This window comes from Aythya ferina, assembly GCF_964211825.1.
Source record: "Aythya ferina genome assembly, chromosome: 4".
NCBI lineage: Eukaryota > Metazoa > Chordata > Aves > Anseriformes > Anatidae > Aythya > Aythya ferina.
In genome coordinates, this window is record NC_140300.1 from 68022141 (window position 1) to 68045225 (window position 23085).

General features: G+C 40.8%; 1 protein-coding gene across 12 annotated transcripts in view; it reads left to right on the forward strand.

The window, feature by feature from the left end:
• BMPR1B (bone morphogenetic protein receptor type 1B) overlaps positions 1-23085 on the forward strand; it is a 260808-nt gene that overhangs the window by 56029 nt on the left and 181694 nt on the right. For 11 of the 12 annotated variants that reach the window (XM_084516976.1, XM_084516977.1, XM_084516974.1 and 8 more), the window contains one exon: positions 4173-4243. The gene's annotated coding sequence lies outside the window, so the exon portion shown is untranslated. Of the gene's footprint in view, positions 1-4172; positions 4244-21040; positions 21092-23085 lie in introns of those variants that run through there. The other variant, XM_084516967.1, reaches the window with a different exon arrangement.

Genomic DNA, 23085 nt, shown 5'->3' on the forward strand with positions numbered 1-23085 from the left:
TGTCAGCTGCGTTTGTTTGCTGGAGTGAACCTACAGGCTGCAGGGGAAGCACAGGAAGGTTTCTTGTGGTTTCCAGTACTTCTGCATGCTATGGGGACAGTTGCAGCAAATTCTGAAACCTCATTCCCCGTGTTGTCTGTAATGCTGGGAATGTAATCTTTTTTTTTTTTTTTTTTTTTTTTTTTTTTTTTTTTCTCTCTCTTTGGAGAGACTTTTGAGACTGGAAGGGCAGCATTTAGTCTTCTTATGCCAATAAAATATTTGAAGATATTAGTCTGAAAGACAGTCTGAATATATACATATATATATATATACATACATGTATATGGCGTCATTTGGAAACAGATGGCTCAGGTTTCACGCTGACTGTTTAGATAAATACTTTTCCTTCTGATAGTGAGTGGAGATGGCTCATTGTGTGAATGCCTGCGTGGCATGGAGCTTGTGCATGAAAAGCATATCTGTGGGTGTGGGAAAGCACAAGTAAGAGTGGAGGGACAAATTGAAGCAGACGAGGACTTTGTTGCATTGGAGGTCACCTGTGATTTTTAGAGCTTGCTGTCTGAGTCTCTCAGACAGCACTAATTTGCTGCAGTATAACCAAATAAGTAGAAAAACTGAATAAGGCTGAGCTACTGAAATGGATTGAAATAGATGAGCCTTCAGCGTATGACAGAGCAGCAGTGGTTTTATTTCTGTAACAATATAAGAATGCTGTAAGAAACAAACTTGTGTTTTGCTGATAGCAAACACTGCGAGCCTTAAGGAACCTAGGAAACTTATGCAGAAAACTTTGGATGTATATATGAATTGTGTAGGTTGGTGAATTGTTGTCACCCTACCAGCCTATGTGCTGTAGTTTCCACTTGCGTTTGATTGTGTGTGGGATAGAAGAGTTCATGGTTTGTCACTGATTTGACATTTCTCTTGGTGAAATCACTTCTTTCTTTTCGCTTAGTTTCTCCTCAGCTAAAGGTTCACCTGTTTTGCTGAATCATCTGTTGTTTTTTTTTTCTCTTTATAGAGCCTTCTCCGTGTTTCAATGATATGCCACTTTAAAATTGTAAACTTAAAATGTCACTTCTCTTAGCAGAACTGCTATTTTGTTGTGATTCTGCACTATTTTAAGATCATTTAGTTCTTCACGTGAGTCTCATGGGAGGGGTTGATTCTGTTTCAGATGAGATCCTTTTATTTATATATATATATATATATATATATACACATATACACATATAATTAGCATGATGTGCACACTCAGCTTCTTGTCTATATTGCTATTACTTTTCTTCCCTAATAAAATTTGTAAGTACAGATGATCAGAAATATATTGAATTGATTTTATTCTGTCACAGTTTTGTGTAAATTATAAAGTAAACCTACCAATGAAACCCAGTGTCCAGTAGAATGATCTAGGCTTCTGCAGTCAAATTGCACATTTGTAACATAGGTAAACATTGTATATAAAATAATTTCTCACTGGGTTTTTCAATGAGATCAGTCTTTTTTGCATCACAGAGGATGCATCAAGTGAAATCTTGTAACTCCTCATGTTGTAGCACTTTGCTATAATCTGTCTCCTTTAGAAACTTTTTGATGGCATCTATTCATTTTCTCAATAGATTTTAAATACTACTGATTTTGAGTAATTTGTTTAATTAGGACCAAGCTATCTGTGTAATTATTCCAGTCTGTGCCTTTCTTAGCTTTTGCTCGTGAGGTTGAAAAATGGCGTGAGAAGGAAAAGGGCAGCTTCCCTGAATGAATACGAGAGACCTATGAAAATATTTTTCACCTACATTTAAAAAGGGGAAAAAAATATCAATTGTGGCAAAAAGCTTCCTTGTCTTATGAAGCAGGACACTTTTATGATTACTGTGGTGTTTTCCAGCTTTTTGCTTCCCATAGTATCAACTGATTCATGAAATCCCTGACTGTATAAGGCCTAATACTAAGTTTAAGTTTCTGTGCTTGCAGAGTTTAAGAGAAAAGCACACCTTTTTGAGCTGTAGCTTTGTATAAGCACCAGACAAAGCGTTCAGACACTGAACTTAATGTTTTGGAAAGGATATGACCTTAAGTACACAATTTGATATAAGTAAAAGGGTAGGATCTCCAATGTCCAGGCCCTTTTGAAGTTGTTTAGCACTGAAAAAGGAAGTTTTCAGAATCTCTAATGATTCTAGGGAAAGAAGTCACTAAATCTTTTGATTTAGATTATAAGTTGAATTATATAGTACTATGTATCATATATATTATTTAAATATATTAGATGTGGACCTTTTAGAGTGCGTCAAGAGGAGGGGCACAAAGATGATCAGAGGACTGGAGCACCTCTCCTGTGAAGAAAGAAAGAGCTGGGGATGTTCAGCCTGAAAAAGAGAAGGCTCCGGGGAGATCTCATTGTGGCCTTCCAGTATTTAAAAGAGGGCACATAGAAAAGATGGAGAGTGACTTTTTCACATGCACATATAATGATAAGACAAGGGGAAATGTTTTTAAACTAGAAGAGGGGCGATATAGACTGGGAAGAAAGTTCTTCACTCAGAGGGTGATGAGGCACTGGCACGGGCTGCCCAGAGAAGCTGTGGATGCCCCATCCCTGGAGGTGTTCAAGGCCAGGCTGGATGGGGCTTTGGGCAACCTGGTCTGGTGGGAGGCATCCCTGCCCATGGCAGGGGGGTTGGAACTGGATGGTCTTTAAGGTCCCTTCCAACCCAAACGGTTCTATGGTTAGAGATGCACGAGGACTCATAAAATGCCAAGGTTACAAGTATTTGGGGGAAGACTTATTAACGGTTAGCAGGTGGTCTGTGTCAATTGGAAGGGAAAACAGAGTATCGCAACTTATTGCAGCAGTTTATTTTGTATATATGAATGCTCAGAGAACGGCTATGAACAAAAGCTGTGGTGCTTTTCTTTTAAGTTACTCCAGAAAAAGGAGAACAGTAACACACACTGTGAATTAAGAACATTATAAGCTAGTTGCAGATTTAAAAACAAACAAACAACAACAACAAAAAACACATATAGTTGGTGGCAAAACACTAAGAAAATGCTACTTAGGTATTTTCCTTAACAACAAACAACATTAATTTTTCCTCTCAAACATCAGTTTATAACAACTGGAGGATAACAAATCTGCTATAGGAACAAGGACTGCTACTTGAATCAGACCATTATCAACAAATCAGTTCTGTTTATGGCCTTGCAAAATTTCTAGTTGTTCCAATATCATGAAGGAAATGATAAATATTTAGCCACTGTTCGGGATAGGAATGAAATAGAGCCGTTCTGCAACTCTTGAATTGGTGCTGATATGTGTAAAACTACTTTAGATAAGATAGGGAGTGACATTGTAAAGGTTTTATAGAAGCTGTCTAAATGAATAATTTCTGCTTTGCATTCTAGTGTGATAATAGAGTGGTTAATTAAAAAGGTTTGTGAAAGAAGCAAAAGCTCTTGTCCTCCTGTTTCTCCTCGCCTCTGTGCTCTTGTGCCTTTGTTCAGTCCATGAAATTGTTTTCCCATACAATACAAGAATGAAGTGTATTACTTACCACCTTCGGCATCCTTCTGTAGCTGCTGCTCCATTCTCTTTATTTTCTTTAGCTTCTAACCATAAAACAGTTTTCACTGTTAAGCTCACGCTAAGTTACATAACATCTGTTGCCATCCATTTTCCAGCCTGCTCCCATGGAAGTGTTTGGGTTTGTATATGTATTACAACAGACAGGAGAGATGGTCCTTAGTGTATCAAGGATGTGAATTAGTAGGGCATCTAGTATTTTTAATAGTGTGTATCACATTTCATTCTTCCACAGCCTCTGTTAAGATGCGATGGAAACCTGCGTGGTCAAAGATTGCATGCGGGTTGCGGTGGTACCAGTTTATTTTGGAAGCTGACATAATTCATAAAAGTATAGTTTTCCTCATGAAATAGTGTTGCTGAATATTTCATTATCAGTGCACTGCTGTTCATAGGAGCATTTACCATGTAACTTGTTGAAATAATGTAGTAAATACAAAATTATATGCCATCATTAGGCTATTTTCCACAATATTTTTACCTGTATTTCATGACAGAATTGGAAGGTCTATATTGTTTTGTAATGAATTAAACTTTCTTTCAGAATATTGCTAATCATTTAAAAAATGTTCTTTGCCCACAGGGTGGAGTTGATTTCTTTTGTTCTTGGAAACTGAATAGGAGAAAGGGACATTTCAGCTTTTCTTGATAAAGGTAAGACAGCATCTGTTGATAAAGATAAGACACTGTTCATTATTATGAGCTCATAGAAAGTTTGTCAATGGAGGGTTTGTTTATTCTGTTTTTTTTTTTTTTTTTTTTTTTTTTTTCCAAGTTCTGAGCTTTGTAGTAAGTTCAGTATGTGATAACATAACCTGTATTGGGAATGGAATGTGTAATTCTAGCACAGGTATCAGTAAAAGCTCTGAAGATAAGCAAGTACATGTAGATCAACATGACAAAGTGGACAGCAATTTGTTCTACTGTTGGAACTTGTGACATTTTCCATATGCCATTGAAATGACCTGCCCAAGTGCTCTCCATCATACTTACACATTCAGTAAGAGGTCTTTTTTTTTTTTCTTTTTTTTTGAAAAAGTTCTGCCCATGCTACTTATGGAAAATGTACAGACTTGCCTGGTACTGTATTTATGGCTCTGTATTGCTGTATGAGAGCACAGAGGTTTGACATGATTTGCTAAGGATCTTAAGACCTATTTTAATTGAGATATGCCTTCAAAAGTAAGCAGCAAATGCCTATCCCACTTCTACTTACCATAAATAGGAGACAGAGGGGGATAAAAATCTGAAAGTCTTCTCTGAGATGTTTTCCCCAATGGCCTTTGCTTCCTGTTGTGCTAAAATGTCTGACTTGTTATAACTATTTATATACAGAATGTGAGTTAAATTAAAACCTGTAAAATATTTGAAAGCGTAGTGTGAAAATTAGTATTGACTTCTTAACTGCAAATTTTGAAATTAGTATGAAACTGTTGGCTTTCCTTATCTCCTTTTGGCAAATTTTGAAAGTATCTGTAGGTAGGTTTCATTGTGACAACTGCAAAGACTTGGGTTGGTTTGGTTTAACAATGACTGTATGTGCAGCAGATCAGCCATCTGTGTGTCCTTCATGCAGTGTGATGTGGGTAGGTTGCACAAGTCTGATAGAATTTCTATTCATGTACCATTTTTTATCTGACAGAGGCTGCGAACTCTAATTGAAAGCCATAACGCGTTTTGATGAGGTCAGACTTTTGTTTTTCTGCTTATGTAGCTTTAAATTTGGAGATACTCTTAGAGAGTGTTATCCAATTTTTAGCAGTGAAGCAGCATAATCATGCCACTATGTATGAGTGCAGTTCTATCAGTTTACAGGTGCTTACTGTACTATAGCCTGCAACTTCAGGGTACCAGAGAGCTGTAATCGTATTTGTACCCTTAAGGTCATATAGGTGGGTAGACATTAAGAGTTGCATTGGCTTCTGGCTTAGCAAAACTATACAATGAAATTATTGTTGGCATAAAAATGTTCTTCTGAGTTTTTTGATTAGCTTCTGAGCCTGGGCTGGTCACTTATTCCATCCTAAATGCAAAAATAAAAAATAAATAAAAAATCCCTTAAGTTCAGTCAAATCCTCCTAACGTACCTTGGTGCAAGTGTCCTCCTAGTCCCTTGCAGCTTGTGAATCTGTTGCCCCTCATTTTGAATGTTCACATTTTGTCTTGTCTTTTTGTTTACTCAGCATGTATAATCTCAAAGTCTAAATTGCTGTTAGGTGAGTTCTGAAATCAATCATAAAAGGAGAGAGAAATACTCCTGTTGAAATGGTACATCTGTTGGGAGGACTCATGGGCTCTCAGTAAAGGAATCTGTTCCCGTGTTAGATTGCTAAAGATGCAGGGGGAAAAATTGCTATGCTAACATACATGAAAATGTATTAATAATAATTTACAGATAAATTAATATGCCCTGAGCTTAATCTCATTCTGGCAAAACCATGTTGAAGGAAATGAGGATTTACTGGGTTAGGATGTAATTGAGTCTGCTTTTTTTTTCTTCCTCCCCACACTGGAGAACTCATTTAAATCGATACTTTTAAATATTTAGTGGTACTTTATCTAACATGTTGATTTGTTAGTCAAGTACTTTTCTTTCCATTGTAAGACTTCTGCTGTGTAAAGCCCAAGCCTGTAGTGAAACAGCATGCTCTTGCATTTTTTGAGCATTGAACCAAAGTTATTCCTCCTCGGAGATTACTCCATGCTTCTTGAGCATCCATTAAACGTTGCCCAGTGATATATGTAATAGGCAAGATCCAACTCACTGCACTTTTCTCTGTTCAGAAGAATTAAGTATGTCTGAAGTCTTTGGGACGTGTGGTTCCCAGTGGGTACACAGAGCAGCCTGTGCAAGAGATCAGCAGCACTTTGCTTGGGCTTGGTTACTCCGTGGGAGTGGAGGAGCTGGGAGTTCATGCTCAAAGTTTATCAGTACACAGCAGGGCTTAAAAATTATATTTAATGACAGAAATTCCCAAGAGTAATCAGTGACAGATTTGGTTCCCGTGTGTGATGAATCAGTGGTTGTGTAGAGCTGTGGGAGGAACTTTAAGCTATGCAGGGTAGAATCACTTAACGCTGTTGCTGGGGGAAAAAAAAAAAGGCACATGGTAGTTTGATCTCTCTCACTTCCCCACACCGTAACTACACTGTCAGGTTAAATACACAATGTCTGCAGGCTTCATGAAGAAAAATACATTAACTGTCCCCTACCTCCTATCCTAGTCTGCTACAAAATGACTACCCTTAAATGTTGTCTTAATTTATCTTTATTTTCAATATTATATACTTCTACATTATACACTGAAAGTTTTAAACTCTGATCTGTATGAGTATAGGGTGTGTGCTTTGAAAACTGGAGATGTAAACAGGAGATTGTACTATCTTCTGTGAGTAGTCTTCATCAGTGTCATAGACTGTCATTGTATCTTGGGTCCCTTCATCTTCTGTCTTTCCCTACCCCAACACATGACAATAGGTTTTTTCCATTGCAACATATTTTAGGTCCAAACCCGGCGATCCTCCCATGTGAGTTTTAATTCTTTCTTCCCTGACCCTTTTCTGAAATCAAGAACTCCTTGGGGCAGCAACAGTCTTCAGACTGGTCTGTTTTACAGCAGAGCACATGCTTGTTCTGCTTATTCTTCCCCTTGAATGGGGCTGTGTCAGAAAGCAAAGGCTATCCCCAATAATAATATTTGCCTCAAAGGAGCTTGACCTTCTTTGTGATGTTTTTGGAAACAAAATGCAGGAATAAGCATTATGTCACAAATGAAGCAAGGAAAATAGGGTGGTTGTTTTCCTTAAACATGAACAGATCTTTGACACTGCTCAAATGTTTGTTTTACTGGGGGAGCCTGACTTTCCAGGAAGTTAGACATTTTCTTGACTTGTTTATTTTGGATATTTCCATTTATTGATTGTAATCTAATTATCAAAATATAAAGCGAGACCTCTGAAATGGATAGTACCTGCTGTTCAAGAGATTTACAGCAGCTCTTCCATTCAAGGTGAACTGAAACATAAGAAGTGCCATTTCTGTTTCTAGTACTGTATATAGATGGCAGTGGAGCTGCTGAATTGGTGAAGCATGCAGCATCCTGTGGTTAGAGACCATCCTTTGGTAGCTGTTCTCATAACTTCCAGTTTATTAATGTATAACTTAGCTGCATGTTGTAACGTAGGGCAAATATCAATCATAGAATCATAGAATCATAGAATATCCTGAGTTGGAAGGGACCCTTAAGGATCATCAAGTCCAACTCTTGACACCGCACAGGTCTACCCAAAAGTTCAGACCATGTGACTAAGTTCACAGTCCAATCTCTTCTTAAATTCAGACAGGCTCGGTGCAGTGACCACTTCCCTGGGGAGCCTGTTCCAGTGTGCAACCACCCTCTCTGTGAAGAACCCCCTCCTGACGTCCAGCCTAAATTTCCCCTGCCTCAGCTTAACCCCGTTCCCGCGGGTCCTGTCACTAGTGTTAATGGAGAAAAGGTCTCCTGCCTCTCGACAACCCCTTACGAGGAAGTTGTAGACTGTGATGAGGTCTCCCCTCAGCCTCCTCTTCTCCAGGCTGAACAGGCCCAGTGACCTCAGCCGTTCCTCGTACGTCTTCCCCTCAAGGCCTTTCACCATCTTCGTAGCCCTCCTCTGGACACTTTCCAACAGTTTCATGTCCTTTTTATACTGTGGTGCCCAGAACTGCACACAGTACTCGAGGTGAGGCCGCACCAGCGCAGAGTAGAGCGGGACAATCACCTCCCTTGACCTACTAGCGATGCTGTTCTTGATGCACCCCAGGATACGATTGGCCCTCCTGGCTGCCAGGGCACACTGCTGGCTCATATTCAACTTGCTGTCTACCATGACCCCCAGATCCCTCTCTTCTAGGCTGCTCTCCAGCGTCTCATCGCCCAGTCTGTACATGCAGCCAGGGTTTCCCCGTCCCAGGTGCAGGACCCGGCACTTGCTCTTATTGAACTTCATGCGGTTGGTGATCGCCCAGCTCTCCAACCTGTCCAGATCCCTCTGCAAGGCCTTTACGCCCTCATTTGAGTCCACAACTCCTCCAAGTTTGGTGTCATCAGCAAACTTGCTCAAAATACCCTCTATTCCTACATCCAGATCGTTTATAAAAATATTGAAAAGTACCGGCCCTAAAATGGAGCCTTGAGGGACCCCACTGGTGACCGCCCGCCAGCCTGACGCAGCTCCATTTACCATAACCCTTTGGGCCCTGCCCGTTAGCCAATTGCTCACCCATCGTATGATGTTTTTATTTAGCTGTGTGGTGGACATTTTGTCCAGTAGGATCCTATGGGAAACCGTGTCAAAAGCCTTGCTGAAGTCCAAAAAAATCACATCAGCTGGTTTCCCTTGGTCCACCATACGGGTGATCTTATCATAAAAGGAAATCAGGTTAGTTAGGCAGGACCTACCCTTCACAAACCCATGCTGGCTGGGACCAATGACTGCTTTGTCCCCCAGGTGCGCCTCAATAAGTCCAAGAACCAACTTCTCCATGATTTTACCAGGCACTGACGTGAGACTGACAGGCCTGTAATTGCTAGGGTCTTCTTTCTGACCCTTCTTGAAAATTGGCACAACATTTGCCAGCTTCCAGTCTACTGGAACCTCTCCAAATTCCCAGGATCATTGAAAAATAATTGATAGAGGTTCCGCGATGACATCCGCCAGCTCTTTCAGCACCCGGGGATGAATCCCATCCGGACCCATGGACTTGTAGGGATCCAGGTGGAGTAGCAAATCCCGCACACGTTCAGGGTCAGTTGGGAGTTTGTCATCCCCACCGTCCCGGTCCTCCAGCTCAGGGCACCCTGGGTCCCGAAGCCCATCATCGGCATTGAAGACAGAGGCAAAGAAGGCGTTAAGCGTCTCTGCTTTGCCTACGTCATCGTCTGTGAGGAGACCTTCCCTATCAAGGAGCGGCCCTATGTATTCTTTAGTTCTCCTTTTTCCATTTACATATCTAAAAAAACCCTTTTTATTTTCTCTCACAGACAAAGCCAGCTTCAACTCTAGCTGTGCTTTGGCCACTCGAACTTTCTCCCTACAAACACGAACAGCATCCCTGTATTCTTTCCATGACGCCTGGCCCTCCTTCCAGTAGCGAAACACTCTCTGTTTCCGCCTAATCTCCATTAGAACGTTCCTGGTTAGCCACGCCGGCCTCCTGCCCCGCCTGCCTGACTTGCGATATTTTGGAATTGCCTTATCTTGTGCTTCTAGGAGGCATCGCTTAAAGAGTGACCAGCACTGGTGGACATCGAGGCCTTCAAGAGCAGTTTCCCAGGGGACCTTACTGACTAGTTCCCTGAGCAGCCTGAAGTCCGCTTTCCCCATATCTAGGGCTGAGGTTTTGGTGGCACTTTTCCTTCTGTCACCATAAATTTTGAACTCAACCATTTCATGGTCACTATGACCGAGGCGGCCACCAATCACCACATCTCCCACCAGACCCTCTCTGTTTACTAGCAACAGGTCTAGGAGGGCACCTTTCCTAGTTGGCTCCGTTAGCACCTGTACCAAGAAGTTATCATCTAGGTGCTTCATGAACCTCCTGGACTTGCTCGTGTCAGCCGTGTGGCACTCCCAGTTAACGTCCGGCAAGTTGAAGTCCCCCATAAGGACAAGGGGAGTTAATCTCGAGGCCTCTCTTAGTTCTGTAAAGAATAATTTATCGGTGCTATCATCCTGGCCAGGCGGTCTGTAATAGACTCCCACAACGACATCCCCTTTATTCGTTCGTCCCTTGATCCTTACCCAGAGGCTCTCAACTTTGCCATCGCCGACCTGAAGTTCCACACAGTCCAGCCCCTGCTTCACATACATCGCCACCCCACCACCTTGCCTACCCTGCCTGTCCCTCCTGAAGAGCCTGTAACCATCTATCGCAACACCCCAGTCACAGGACTCATCCCACCAGGTTTCGCTTATGCCGGTGATGTCGTAGTTGCGGGACTGGGCCAGGACTTCTAGCTCATCTATTTTATTCCTCATACTGCGTGCGTTTGTTTAAAAGCACTTCAGGTGCGTCTCCTTACACTCAGCACCTTGTTGATCTGACCAAAGGACCCCACTGGCACACAGCCCCTCTGATTCTAGCGTACCATCCCTTAGGTCTTCACCGGCGCGCCTGGTTTTAGCCCCTTCCCCCTTCGACTCTAGTTTAAAGCCCTATCTATCAGCCCTGCCAACTCCTGACCTAAGATCCTTACCCCTCTCCGAGAGAGGCGCATCCCATCCGGTGCCATCAGGCCCGGTGTAGCGTAGACCTTCCCATGATCAAAGAAACCGAAATTCTGCCGGTCACACCAGTCTCGAAGCCACGAGTTTATGTGAACAGTGGAGCAAGGCTGATTTGTGTGGAAAATGCAAGATGATGCAAGAGAACACCCTGTTACTTTCCTGTTCCATATCCTAAGTAGTTCACTGCTAAGCAACTTTCAGCTTGGAAACGTGAATTATATAAAGTATGTACTGAGGAATATATTTGGTTAAAATACACATTTCTCACATTTTAGCTGATTCTTTTGTGTCTAAAAGTTAATTAGCACAGAAGAGGATGGGGAAGGACTGCAGATTGCTGAATGGAGTGGAACAGGTTACTTATTCTCTGTAATACCCACGAGGTAAACTCAAGTGCACTTGAAAAACTGTGGTGGTGAAATATGCCTTGTGTAGTTCTGACTCTTAAATACTCTGTTTACTGTTGTCTTTTGTATTGAGTTAGAGAATGAATTAAGTCCCAAGAATGCACTGGAAAAAACATGCTATGAAGGAGGTAAAAAGTGCCGGTAAAGGCTGGGGTGCTTTGTACTCTGCACAGTCATTTAAATGTGTGTTTATACTCTACTACGTATATACGTGTGTGCCTATGTCTATGTGTGTGTGTATATATGAATATATGTACGTGTCCACCTCTATATGCTTATGTACACACATAAGCATATGTGTGGTGTGTGTGTATGTATATGTGTACATAATGACTAGTACAGACATTTTAAAATGGTAGTTGTAGGAAGACTTGAATCTGGAGTTTTCCCTTCTTACCCATCCACAAACTTTATCTCATCCTCTTCTCTTGTGTGAAGAGATGAATGTTTGTTAGTGAGGAAGGAGAGGGGGTGGGGGACAGGAATCAGTGAAGGGATTGCAAGAAAAAGCTTGTAGGCTACAGGGTGGTATCCACTACTGCCAGGTGAGGTGTAGGATTTGGGAAGGGCCACTCTAACTCCAAGAGAATATGTGACTCAGGATGTTTTTTTTTTTTTTTTTTTTTTTTTAGCAAAGGCTGGAAAGAGGAAGATGGAGGGGAAGATGGAGGGGATTCATGGTAGAACTTATTACTAGACCCAGAAGAACTAAAGCTTGGGGCAGGTTGAGAATGAGAGTCTCTTGAGGTATATTGCAGGGAAATCACACTGTACATGGAAAGGTTACTGTCCAAAGTATTAGCTTCAATGTGATCTAAAAGAAAAAGATTGTTCAGGTATTTCATGAGAAGATGAATTTGGAAATAAGGTTTAAAAAAAAATAATTGTGGCGTCAAGGGCAGGATAACTTAACCTTTGCAACCTTGAGGGATCAAAAGCAGGATGTAAACACAGGATCTAAAACCACCTTATCTTGGTACAGAAAGTATGGTTTGTCTCCCTGGCCTTGGATAAAAAAGGCAAACTGTAGGAGGCCTGACAAGTTGCTCTTGCCACTGGGAATGGAAACAAGCCTGTGATGTCCTTTGGAACAACGAGCAATTTTCATTACGAATGCATGTCGTGTGGGTCCATGCTGTTGCAAGTTCATTGCTGAGAAAGTGATGAGTGGCAAGTTGAAAGCAGAAGAGGAGGAAGCTGAGTAAGACTTTGATCTGTGTAAGCTGATTATTGTTGACTAAGCCTGTTTTAGCTGAATCCTGGAGTGTCAGTATTAAAATACTGACCGTGTCAACTGCTGTTGTCTACTAGAATAGCAAAAAGCATTTGGAAATAAGCTGATCACCGCAGTTCCCTGGAAATTATCTCTAGCAACAACTACCTAATGCACAAAAATTTAATGTCCTGTGCCAAGATAGTACAGTAGAAGCATTGTGATAATGTGCTGATTTCTCTTCCTGGAAAATGTAATTTAGATCATTGAAATCAGTGGAACTGAAGGACACAGTTAAAAATAAGTCCCATGTTGCTGTCCTGAGTAGTGCTAGCTAGTCTTCAAATACATTCTTAGGGAATATATTTGGAACTGTAGCACATCCTTCCATCATGTGTTTGGCACACAGAGGTATTCAGCAGCCAAAATTCTGATGTGTTATGGCTGAGCAGCATACTGTCAACTATTGAAACTCAGCTTGAAGATACCACATGTTGATAATCACTGCTGTATGTCTGCAGTTCAGTTATTTGCATAATATATTGCACAACCTATTGTCATGTTGAATGAACACAAGTGTCTGTAGAGACCAACAAATGGGAATACTTACTTGCTGAATTATCCCCCCCCCCAAAAAAAAAAAAAAAAAGGATTAAGCCTTCTGTAGAGATCAGACTACTGCATTAAGAAAATCAAAGTCCACGTACATGATCTAAACCATGTTTGACATGTTAGACTTTGGTTTCACCAGGAGACTCGCTATGGTATGTTTTTAAAACCCACAAGTGTAAATTAGAACAAGCTAATTTTATAATTATTCCCAACAGACACGCAAGTAATTTAGTCTCAAACATGTTTATTTTATAAAGACACAATCATTCAAAAAAGAAGTACTGAGAAACCACAAGTGGTTTGAGCAATAGAGGCTTAGAGCTTTTGCAAACATGCACGTGTTTAAAATGTGGTAGTATTTGTTTAAAAGCCATGGAGTGCTCTGTCTGTCTTTTGTGGCTTTCTGACTGTCTTTAGGAGAGACTAAAAAACCGGGGGCTGAGGGGGTTGTTTTGGTGGTGGTATTAGTCATTAATATAGCTTAATTTCCAGAAAAAAAACCCTCAGTTGTTCAGACTTAAGGAATGCAGAACAAATCATATTTGATTAAGATGCTGCTGGAGGATAGACTGCTCCTGAGAAAGGGATTTCTTGTTTTAATACTGATGGATTGCTTGTTCTGAATGTTCTGAAGGGGCAGGGATACCACTTGAACATCTTTTTTTTTCTTTTCTCCTTTTTCTCTCCTGTTTCAATGGCTTGAGCAAGTGACTGCTGTCAGAACATGGGAAGGGCACCATGTACAAATAAGTCAAAGTGAAGTTTGTGATATCAGCCTATATGTGAATCAGTAAAGTTGTTTAGAAATTATAGACAAAGGTTTTTTTAATGACCAGATTCACATGCTTGGTGACTCACACCAGTTCTGTGACAGGTATCTTGGCATGACTTGAGAGGAAATAAATCTTTGACAACGACAATGCCCTGCAGCCCTTGGGTCTTTCTTATACAAGGTATAATACGGTGTGGCCTTTTTTAAATAGTACTAGCAATATCAATACAACTTACAGATAGCAAATGTATCCCAAAAGCATTGGCAGAGAACAGTAAGCTTTTATTGGCTAATTAGTATTTACTTCTTTAACTAGCAAAGATTAAACAAATAGCATGAGTTTGGCAGTAATGAGTCCAGAATGGTGAACTTCAGCCTGCTTCAATTCTTTAAGGTACTTGTTAAATAAATCTGTGTTCATCTTTTTGTATTACTCTGTTTCCTGGTTTTAAGACAAGTATCAACTTTGGGGAGGAAAAAGCTGATTTTGGTGTGGTTATTCTGTAGCTTGCAGCTAATTTCTGTAGTGCAGATACAAAACCTTTCCTAAACGCTTTGAGACATGTAAGTACATCTAGGAAAGAACCAGACTTTTTGCATTCCCTGGGTTGATTTTTTTAGGATCAAATAACTAATCCTTCATCAGGCAGTGTATCATGTTTTAGATTCAAGTGCCTTACTTTGTACAATTCTGGAATAAGTTATTCAGCCATATTTGAAATCTAGTGCATCTGGTGTAAATACTTACATCTTTATTTCTAGATGTTTTTCAAAAGGCCTTACAGAATTAAACACTAATTTTTCAATAGAGGTAGTGGGATTTAGGACTGTAACTTCATATGAACTTCTAAGATTTCAATTCCTGCTCAGAATAGGATATTATAGTTGGGAAGCCAAGGTAACTTAAATTACAAAGCAAAAAAACAAACAAAAAACCTAAGCTGTATTAAATGGTGTGTGTGCTTTTTTTAAGATACCAGACCTTATGGCAATTTCCTTAATTTCTGCTATAAAGAGATCCCAAATCTTTTGGGAATGAACTAGTTTCTTACATCCACATCTATATTCCAGTCTTTCAGTCTGGAGAACTCACGTTACTTTTTGGCTTTGTAGACTATCGTAAAATGCATTTAGATTTATTTTTTTTTTTCACGGAGTTCTAGATAACTTTCTTAACATTATTATTTATTTTTTTTTTTTGTAAAAATAAATAAATACCAGCTTTATGGCTTCAGTGAAAAATTTGATTTTTAACTTTCTCTTTGAGTGAAGAAATATTGCCCCAATGAGAATAATTTAGTGGGTTAAGGAGAGGAATTATTTTAAGTATTCAGGTCAGGCTTCTACGTGGAGTTATTTTGTACTGATCTACAATATTTTAATACTGGCAGTCAAGTTTCCAGTATAGTCTAAAACTTGATTCCGAACCTTAGTCTTTAGACAGAAGTACGAGTCGCTGCTCTTACTGCTCTCTGCTCTAACACGTATGCCTTCATATTTACATTTCCCATCAGCAAATGTGTGTTTTAAATTGTGGAGTGCAGGTTTCAAGTTTGCCTCCTAAGCTTGAGAACCGCCTGCGGCAGGGGGTTACACATGCCACATCCTCACCAAGGTCAGCAGAAAGACACCCGCTGATGGCAGTGGGTGGCTGAGCACCATTGCTGGCATTCTCCTTTATGGTGTTATTTTGCTGTTAGTGTAGCTGGTTGCATGCTATGACCATAACGTTGCAGTTTCAGTTCCTAAAGGTCTGCCTTTCAGCCTTTGCAACAAGATGTATGAGGTGTAGTGTCAGTGAAGTTTTAGAAAGTAAATTCAGTTTCACCATTTTTCTCCGAAAAAGAATGCTATTGATAACTGGACATCAAAATCTTCAATGGCCTTCATCTTCAAATTGATATTTTGCTTTAAATAGTTAGCCAAGTATTTGTACGTGTTTTCTGTAATTTTAATGCTAAAATATTTATGCATGTAATGTCCTGTATGTTACCTGCAGAGCGTGTCTTCCAATTGTATTTGGATTTCATTTTTTATGCCTCTAAGCTGCCTAGCAGTTTTTGTGTTTAGGTACTGAGCTTACGTTTCTTGAACATTGACTTAGATAAATGGGAATTAATAGAGTTCCATGGAGTCTTTATAGCCTTTATTACATCTGCCTTCCTTAATTCCTACTTTTCTGACTTGAATGGTTTTTTGGCTGCATTTAGCCACTTATGTTTATTATAAATGTCATCATTTGCAATAAAAATTTAATATAGTGATTATTGCAAGGGCACAACAACAGAGTGTCATTTATTTTGTCAACGGTGAAAGAAACTGCATGTAGTCTCAATAGTCTCAAGGCAGCAGCAGTGATACAAATCTCAAAACAAAGCCTTACATTTTTAAAACATCAGCAAACAAACAAAGCCTATGGATACAGTTATTCAGTGTGTATTTCTAGTGATTGTAGGCACATGAACTGAAACACACACAAATGCTACTGCTACAAAGGAAAAGAAGGAAGGACCTTAACAAACGTGGTACCATGTGGAGAGAGCCTCAGGGCCATTTCTCACTTTTAGCTTCATACAGCTTCTAAGTGTGGGAATTCTGGTTCCCTTTTTGCACGACCATCCTTTGGTGCTTTTAAAATGTTTTCACAAATGTAAATACTGTCAGTAAGACTTTGCGTATGAAGACCACCTAGAGAACATCTTTTATGAGGGTAATAACATTGGCTGTGAGAGAATAAATTTGTTGATGGCTGAAAGGAGAGGAAAAAAAAATCAAACCACCAGTCATTCCTATGACAATTTCTAGCTCTGATAATAAAAAGATACACACAAATATGCATGCTCTGGATCTTAGGACAGAATGAAAAAACTTTAAGCAATTGGAGGTGGCAGAAACAGAGACCTAGGAAGCTGTTTCCATACTGCTATGAATTCTGAAATTATATGTGGATTTTAAATGCTTATAAAGCTGCAAATAAATTTTCAAAAAAACTGAAATCCATTAAGTTTATTTTTAAAGGCTTTTGTTCCAGTTGCCTTTAATCATATTTATAGATGTCACATTCGTAGAAAGTTCAGTAGTGCAAAGGAAATTCTCAGTAAAGACACCATCTGAATATATACTCAAAGAATTTCCTATCCAATTTTCTTCCATTAGTCTATAGTCTATGTGCAGTTAAAAGCTACAATTAAAATGTCATCTGAGATAGGTGAGCATTGAGCTTGTTCGAGGCTTCGAGATTTGTGTCCAACAGCTTCAGAAAAAAAAAAAAAAAAGAGAGAGAGAGAAAAGGATTATACAGTACTTCAAACATGATGCATGCTCCTATTTGGCTGCCAAAATTACCCTTGAAATCCTTATTTAAAATGATAGAGATTTACGGCACTTGTGTGTGCAGTGGACGAAGGGAAATGAAATTGTAATTGCAAACACTCATCAAAAGCTCCAGCTTTCAGTTAGTTTCAGTTAAAACACAGTTTATTATGAAGTGACGCGGGGAAGTTGGCAGGATTTTGTCAAGTCTAAGCTGGAGCCAAATGAGCTACAGGTAGGAGGTTAAAGGCCCAATCCACACACCACTGAAGTCAATTGGAAATTTCCTATTGGCTCAAAAACTTTAACGCTAGCCAAAAGATGTTGATCGTGTGATGTCAAAATGTTTTTAAATTTTCAGCAATTATTATCCAGGACTGAAATGAGCCTGGCTCCATCTTGAAAACTGGAAAACAAGAACCTCCCCCTGAACACCAGGCAGTACTTCTGTGCCATGTGGGTGATGGAGCACTGGCAAGGGTTGCCCCAAGGGCCTGTGGTGTCTCCCTCCTTGGAGGTCTTTAAAAGCCTCCTGGATGTGGTCTTGGGCAGCCTGCTCTGGGTGGCCCTGCTTAAGCAGGGGGTTTGGACCAGAGGCCATCCTTAACTATTCTGTGAATATTGTAGCTGAAAATCCCACTTCCGCACGTGGAATTCATTGTGTTGATCCCGGGTATTGGTAACTGAACATTTGGTGGTAAAAAGAGTTGAGCAGCATCTGTACACTGAGTCTGTGTCATCAGTATTTGTCAATACATCTGTGCCCAGCCTCATGGCCGCAAGTGATATGAATTTGAACCAGGGCAGATGTGAGAATTGATTCGCATTTTTGTTGGCTTTTCCGGATCACACGATGAGGTATTTATAGCAGCCTTGTACCAGCTGCAGGAAGAAGGATGATACCTGATCTGGCATAAACTCTAGCAAGATAAAATTACTTTTTCAGAAATTTTAAAATGTGTTTGTAGCATCCGAATGACTTTGCACCAGCTCTGCTTTCTTGTATTATGAGGCTTCTCTACCATTGTAGGGTACTGGGCAGCATGAAACTGCAGTTAGCATTTCAGAGAACCACAGCTTATGATTATTTTTATTACAGACTAAATATTAATTTGATTAAGTATTTGAACAGTATTGAAGTAAATCAGACTTATCTGACAGCTAGTAGTTGTCAGAGTACAGTTTTGAGATATTTTCTTCTTGTTGCAGGAAGGGTTGCTATGCTCACTTCTTAATGATGGGCAGCTTTCTTTTCTCCCTTCCCACAACCTCTCCTCCAACACCAAACTTGTCCTCTTACTTGTCATGTCTATTTGTGATTTAATCATTTTTCATAAACAGAAGTTACAGTATCAGCTAAAATGATACTTTTAAAATGGGAATTTATCAGCATTCTGTGGCATGATCTGTTATTTTTATATATATTTTATATATTTATTTTATATATTCATTAATATAACTGGTGTCATGGTATAATGCAACTCAGACTCTGGAACTTGTAGCTGAACATGGTGAAAGACAAATGTCTTAGTGTGTAATTGGACAGGGAGTACTGGACTTAATGAAGTACATGTTTGTGGAATTGCGTCCTCAAAACAGATGTTGATGCAGTAATATTTCACATTAGGAAATGCTATTAACAAAGGATTAAAAGTTTTCTCCTTTGCTTTTGTTTCATATTTTAATATTAGTGTTTTCAAATTTCAGTAAGTTTGTGGGCTGCTTTTAGTAGATGTGGGATTGGTGAAGTTTGTTGAAGGGAAATGCTAGGGAGGTGATCGTCCCCCTGCACTCAGCTCTGGTGAGGCTGCACCTCGAGTACTGTGTTCAGGTTTGGGCCCCTCGCTACAAGAAGGACATGGAGGTGCTTGAGCGGGTGCAGAGAAGGGCGACGAAGCTGGTGAGGGGCCTGGAGAACAAGTCCTACGAGGAGCGGCTGAGGGAGCTGGGCTTGTTCAGCCTGGAGAAGAGGAGGCTCAGGGGCGACCTTATCGCTCTATATAGGTACCTCAAGGGAGGCTGTAGCGAGGTGGGGGTTGGCCTGTTCTCCCACGTGCCTGGTGACAGGACGAGGGGGAATGGGCTTAAGCTGAGCCAGGGGAGTTTTAGGTTAGATGTTAGGAAGAACTTCTTCACTGAAAGGGTTGTGAGGCACTGGAACAGGCTGCCCAGGGAAGTGGTGGAGTCACCATCCCTGGAGGTCTTTAAAAGACATTTAGATGTAAAGCTTAGGGAAATGGTTTAGTGGGGACTGTTAGCGTTAGGTCAGAGGTTGGACTCGATGACCTTGAGGTCTCTTCCAACCTAGAAAATTCTGTGATTCTGTGATTCTGTGAATGCAGAATGATCAAAACAGTTCAGCTCTAAGAAAAAAGGTGATCACCTGGGAAATATGTTGGAATTGCCAATTTGGGGAGAAAGAGGAAAATTGAGAGGAGAAAATAATTGTCATGTTTCAATCACATGTGCATAGGCACACACATTTATTCCACATTACAGTCGAGGGTACAGTGTACAGAGAAAATCCTATGCAGATTTTAGTAAGTGATCCCTGCGACGTGAGATAGAGGAGGTGAAAAGCTCTGGTGAAATGCCAGTCTGTTTTATTTGTCCTAGAGATAAAACAGCGCTTTCGCATCTCAGTTTTATAACATGCTATCAATAAATACATGGGAAGCAAGCTCTCCATACAGGCTGCAGCAGTGTCAAGAATTTCAGAGTGTAGTCTTGGTTTGACTCTGAACTTGAAGCCCTTGCTCAGGTAATAGTCTGATAACAGTCCTCATTTATATTTACAAATTTGGCAGCACCAAATAATCACCAGTGACAATTTTCATCAAAGAAATACAGGCCAAGCATATGGATTTAAAGCAATTTATAGAGCATATTTGTCTACTTTGGACCCTTTTATTCACCCAGTAACTACTCATGAAGGGTTTTGTATAACTGTTTTTTACAGCTTTACTGACTGTTGCCCATAAACATGAATCAGATTATGGGAGAGGATTTTGCAGGCTCTATTGACAGTATGACCACAAGTAGGCAATGGCAGTGTTGGAGCAGGGGAATTTGATGGATAAGATAAACCCTGTATAAACTAACAAGCATATCCCTTGGCTGGATGGAAGAAGAGGACGGCTGTAAGGTCACGTTAAAGTTCTGAATTGTTTAGGAAAGCTTATGTCTTCCAGCTGGGAAACATCATACAGACAGTTCAGAATATACCAAAGTTTGTGTTTAACAGAAACAGAGAGTCAACCTAGGTAATTTTATCTGCCGTGTTCCCTTGAGCCAGCCCTTCGGAAAGGAGAGTAAGATCTGTCATTAGTCATTGTTGCCTCTTGTGAGCTATTAATTTATTATACTCTTTTATGTCTGTATGTATTTTTGTAAATAGTGCTTAGATTAAAGTTAAGTGTATGTATTTGTAAAACCAGATGGATTGGACTTTCAGGGAAAGTCGAGCTTTCTGCCTCTTCGTAAGGCTGGTACCATTCATACTTGTGTAAAACATCTCCCCTTCCCTGCCATCTGTGACAGGTTTGGTAGACTTAGAAGCAAGACTAATAGCTGATGATAAGAGCAAGCTGCAGAAACTCGTATTCCATTTTTTCTCATTTTTATTAACAACGACACAGCCTGTGTCTGCTGGATGCCTTCAGTAACTTGGTAGAACTTCATATACCTCCCTCTGTACTTGCCAAGGGCTTTTGAGGGTGCTGACGTAGTGTTGTGTCCTGGTGCTGTGTGTACACGGCTATGGAGTGGTCAGGAGAGAGGTGCGTAAGAACTCCTGGCAGACCTTTCAAGGTAACTTGTGCATTTAGCATTGTTGCCTTATTAAATGTGCTTCCAGCTTTTGATCCCAACAGATAGGGGCTTTGTGTTGATGTGGACAGGAACCTTGCAAACAGGTAATCGGGTTCTCAGACTGGTGGAGTCGTGTCCTCATTGCAGCGAGCTGAACTGGGGTGCGGGGCACCTCGCTGTGGGCACATAGGCAGTTTTACTGTTTTTGAAGTCTTGGGTTCAGTCAAAAATGGGGGGGGAGAGGAAGGGGAAATGCCAGGAAATCTCACTGTGGATTCTGGTATTTTTCAGTGGCTCCAGGCAAGCAAGGTGATGACATGAAATTAGGATGCATATTTAAGTTAGTGTTTTGGCTAGGTTAACAAGGCAAAGATAGTAATTAGATAAACTTCTGTTTTAATTTCTCTTTTAGTTTCTCATTAGGTTTTGCCTTTGGGTATAGTCAGCTGTGGCATGACTTTACACTTTATCACCTTGAAAAGGGGATGTTGTAATCTGGATGCAGGCTTTGGCAAGAATAGCCTTCCTGGAGAGAAGGCGCTCTGGGAAGGATGGATCCTGCAAGAGGGAGCTCCAGAAGTGAAACAGACCTGCAGAAAACTTGGCCTGATAATAGAGTGTTATTCCTTGCATGCTGCCTGTAGTCTGAGCTATGGATTTTCTTTGGTCATTAACTTTTTCCCTCTAGATGTTGTTTTGCCAATGTCTTGCCTGACAAGGAGGGATAGCAGAAGTGTCACAGTTCAGAGGTGTCCTGGTGATTTCTGTGGTGGTTCTGTAAGCAGAAGGGTGCAAACTTTTGAGAAAGAAGATGGAGCATTGAGAAAGCATACTTGGAGCTGAAAAGGGGGCTTGAAACACACACAAAGCTGCTCTGGCATTACCAGAAGGCGTTGGATGGGTGACCTTCACTGAACTGCCATTGCAGCAGCTGGGGTTCCCTTCTGTTCTGTAAGGTAATGAATTACCAGAAAGGTTTTTTACCCTTTCTTAATTAAAAGAAAAGCTTATTTGAGTTCTAGTTGCAATATTGCTACTAAGGCCTCTTTACCCATTTCTCTTCTCATTTCTTAATGGCTTTTTTTGCATTCCCAAAATGGATGACCCTGCTGCCTTCAGTGCAAGGTGAAGAAAATAAGCCCATTAGGCACACAGTGGAGATGGTTATTTTCCCTCTTGTCCTCTCATTTGTGCTACCATAAGTGAGGCTCGTCTGTTGCCTCTCAGGCCCCTTGTCATCATAGGTATCTGAAGGCTGAAAGGTGACATCTGGAAACCCGTGAATCTTGCTCTGTTTGCTCTGTCTGTGAGCATACAGCTTCACGGCCAGTGGTGGCTCCTGCTGCTGTTGGTCCAGCCGATCTTCTCCGGTGCCACACGGAGAGCTTTCCTGCCTGGAGCCGGTGAGGCTGCTGCGCTGAAACCGAAGAAATCTGAGAAGGAGAGACGGCCATCCTGCAAGTAACAGATGGGTACTGTTTTAAATACAGGGCAGAAAAATAATAATCATCGATTGCTAACTAACATGCAATGCTGGGAGAGAAGGGAGATTTTTTATTTAAGGTGAGAGGGTGTCTGAAGGGAAAAGAGGTAGAAAGAGATGAAAAAGAGAAAAGTTGATTGGGGCTTTTTCCTGTCCTACTTAATCACAGTCATATGTCAGGCTGCTTGAAATGGTGAGGGTGGGAAGGAGGGAGGGCGGGAGGGAGGGCTGCTGAAATCTGCAGTGTGCTGGAATTCGGCGAGTGTGCGGTGCGGTGTGGTAACTCCCACAGCTCAGCGCTGCCCTGATGAATGGAGCCTTTCCAGAGCTGCCAAGCCTGAAGCGAATGTGGTCAGGGATTTATTAGGAAATGTACCAAGCCTTGGCATGGGGCTAATTGCGTATAACAAGGAGCGTGCTGGAAACTCAGACCTGAAAGGTGACAAATGCAGAAAATATTCTGTATCTGATGCTGGTGAAAGAGGTTTTGTGTAAGGGAATGTCTGTATGTCTGTGCTTTTTGCTAATGAGCTCCCAAACATAACTGTGTTTTCTTGTTACTAGCTTGGTTAAGATAAATGTAGATTTCTTGCTTTGGATATTTATTTCAGAGCC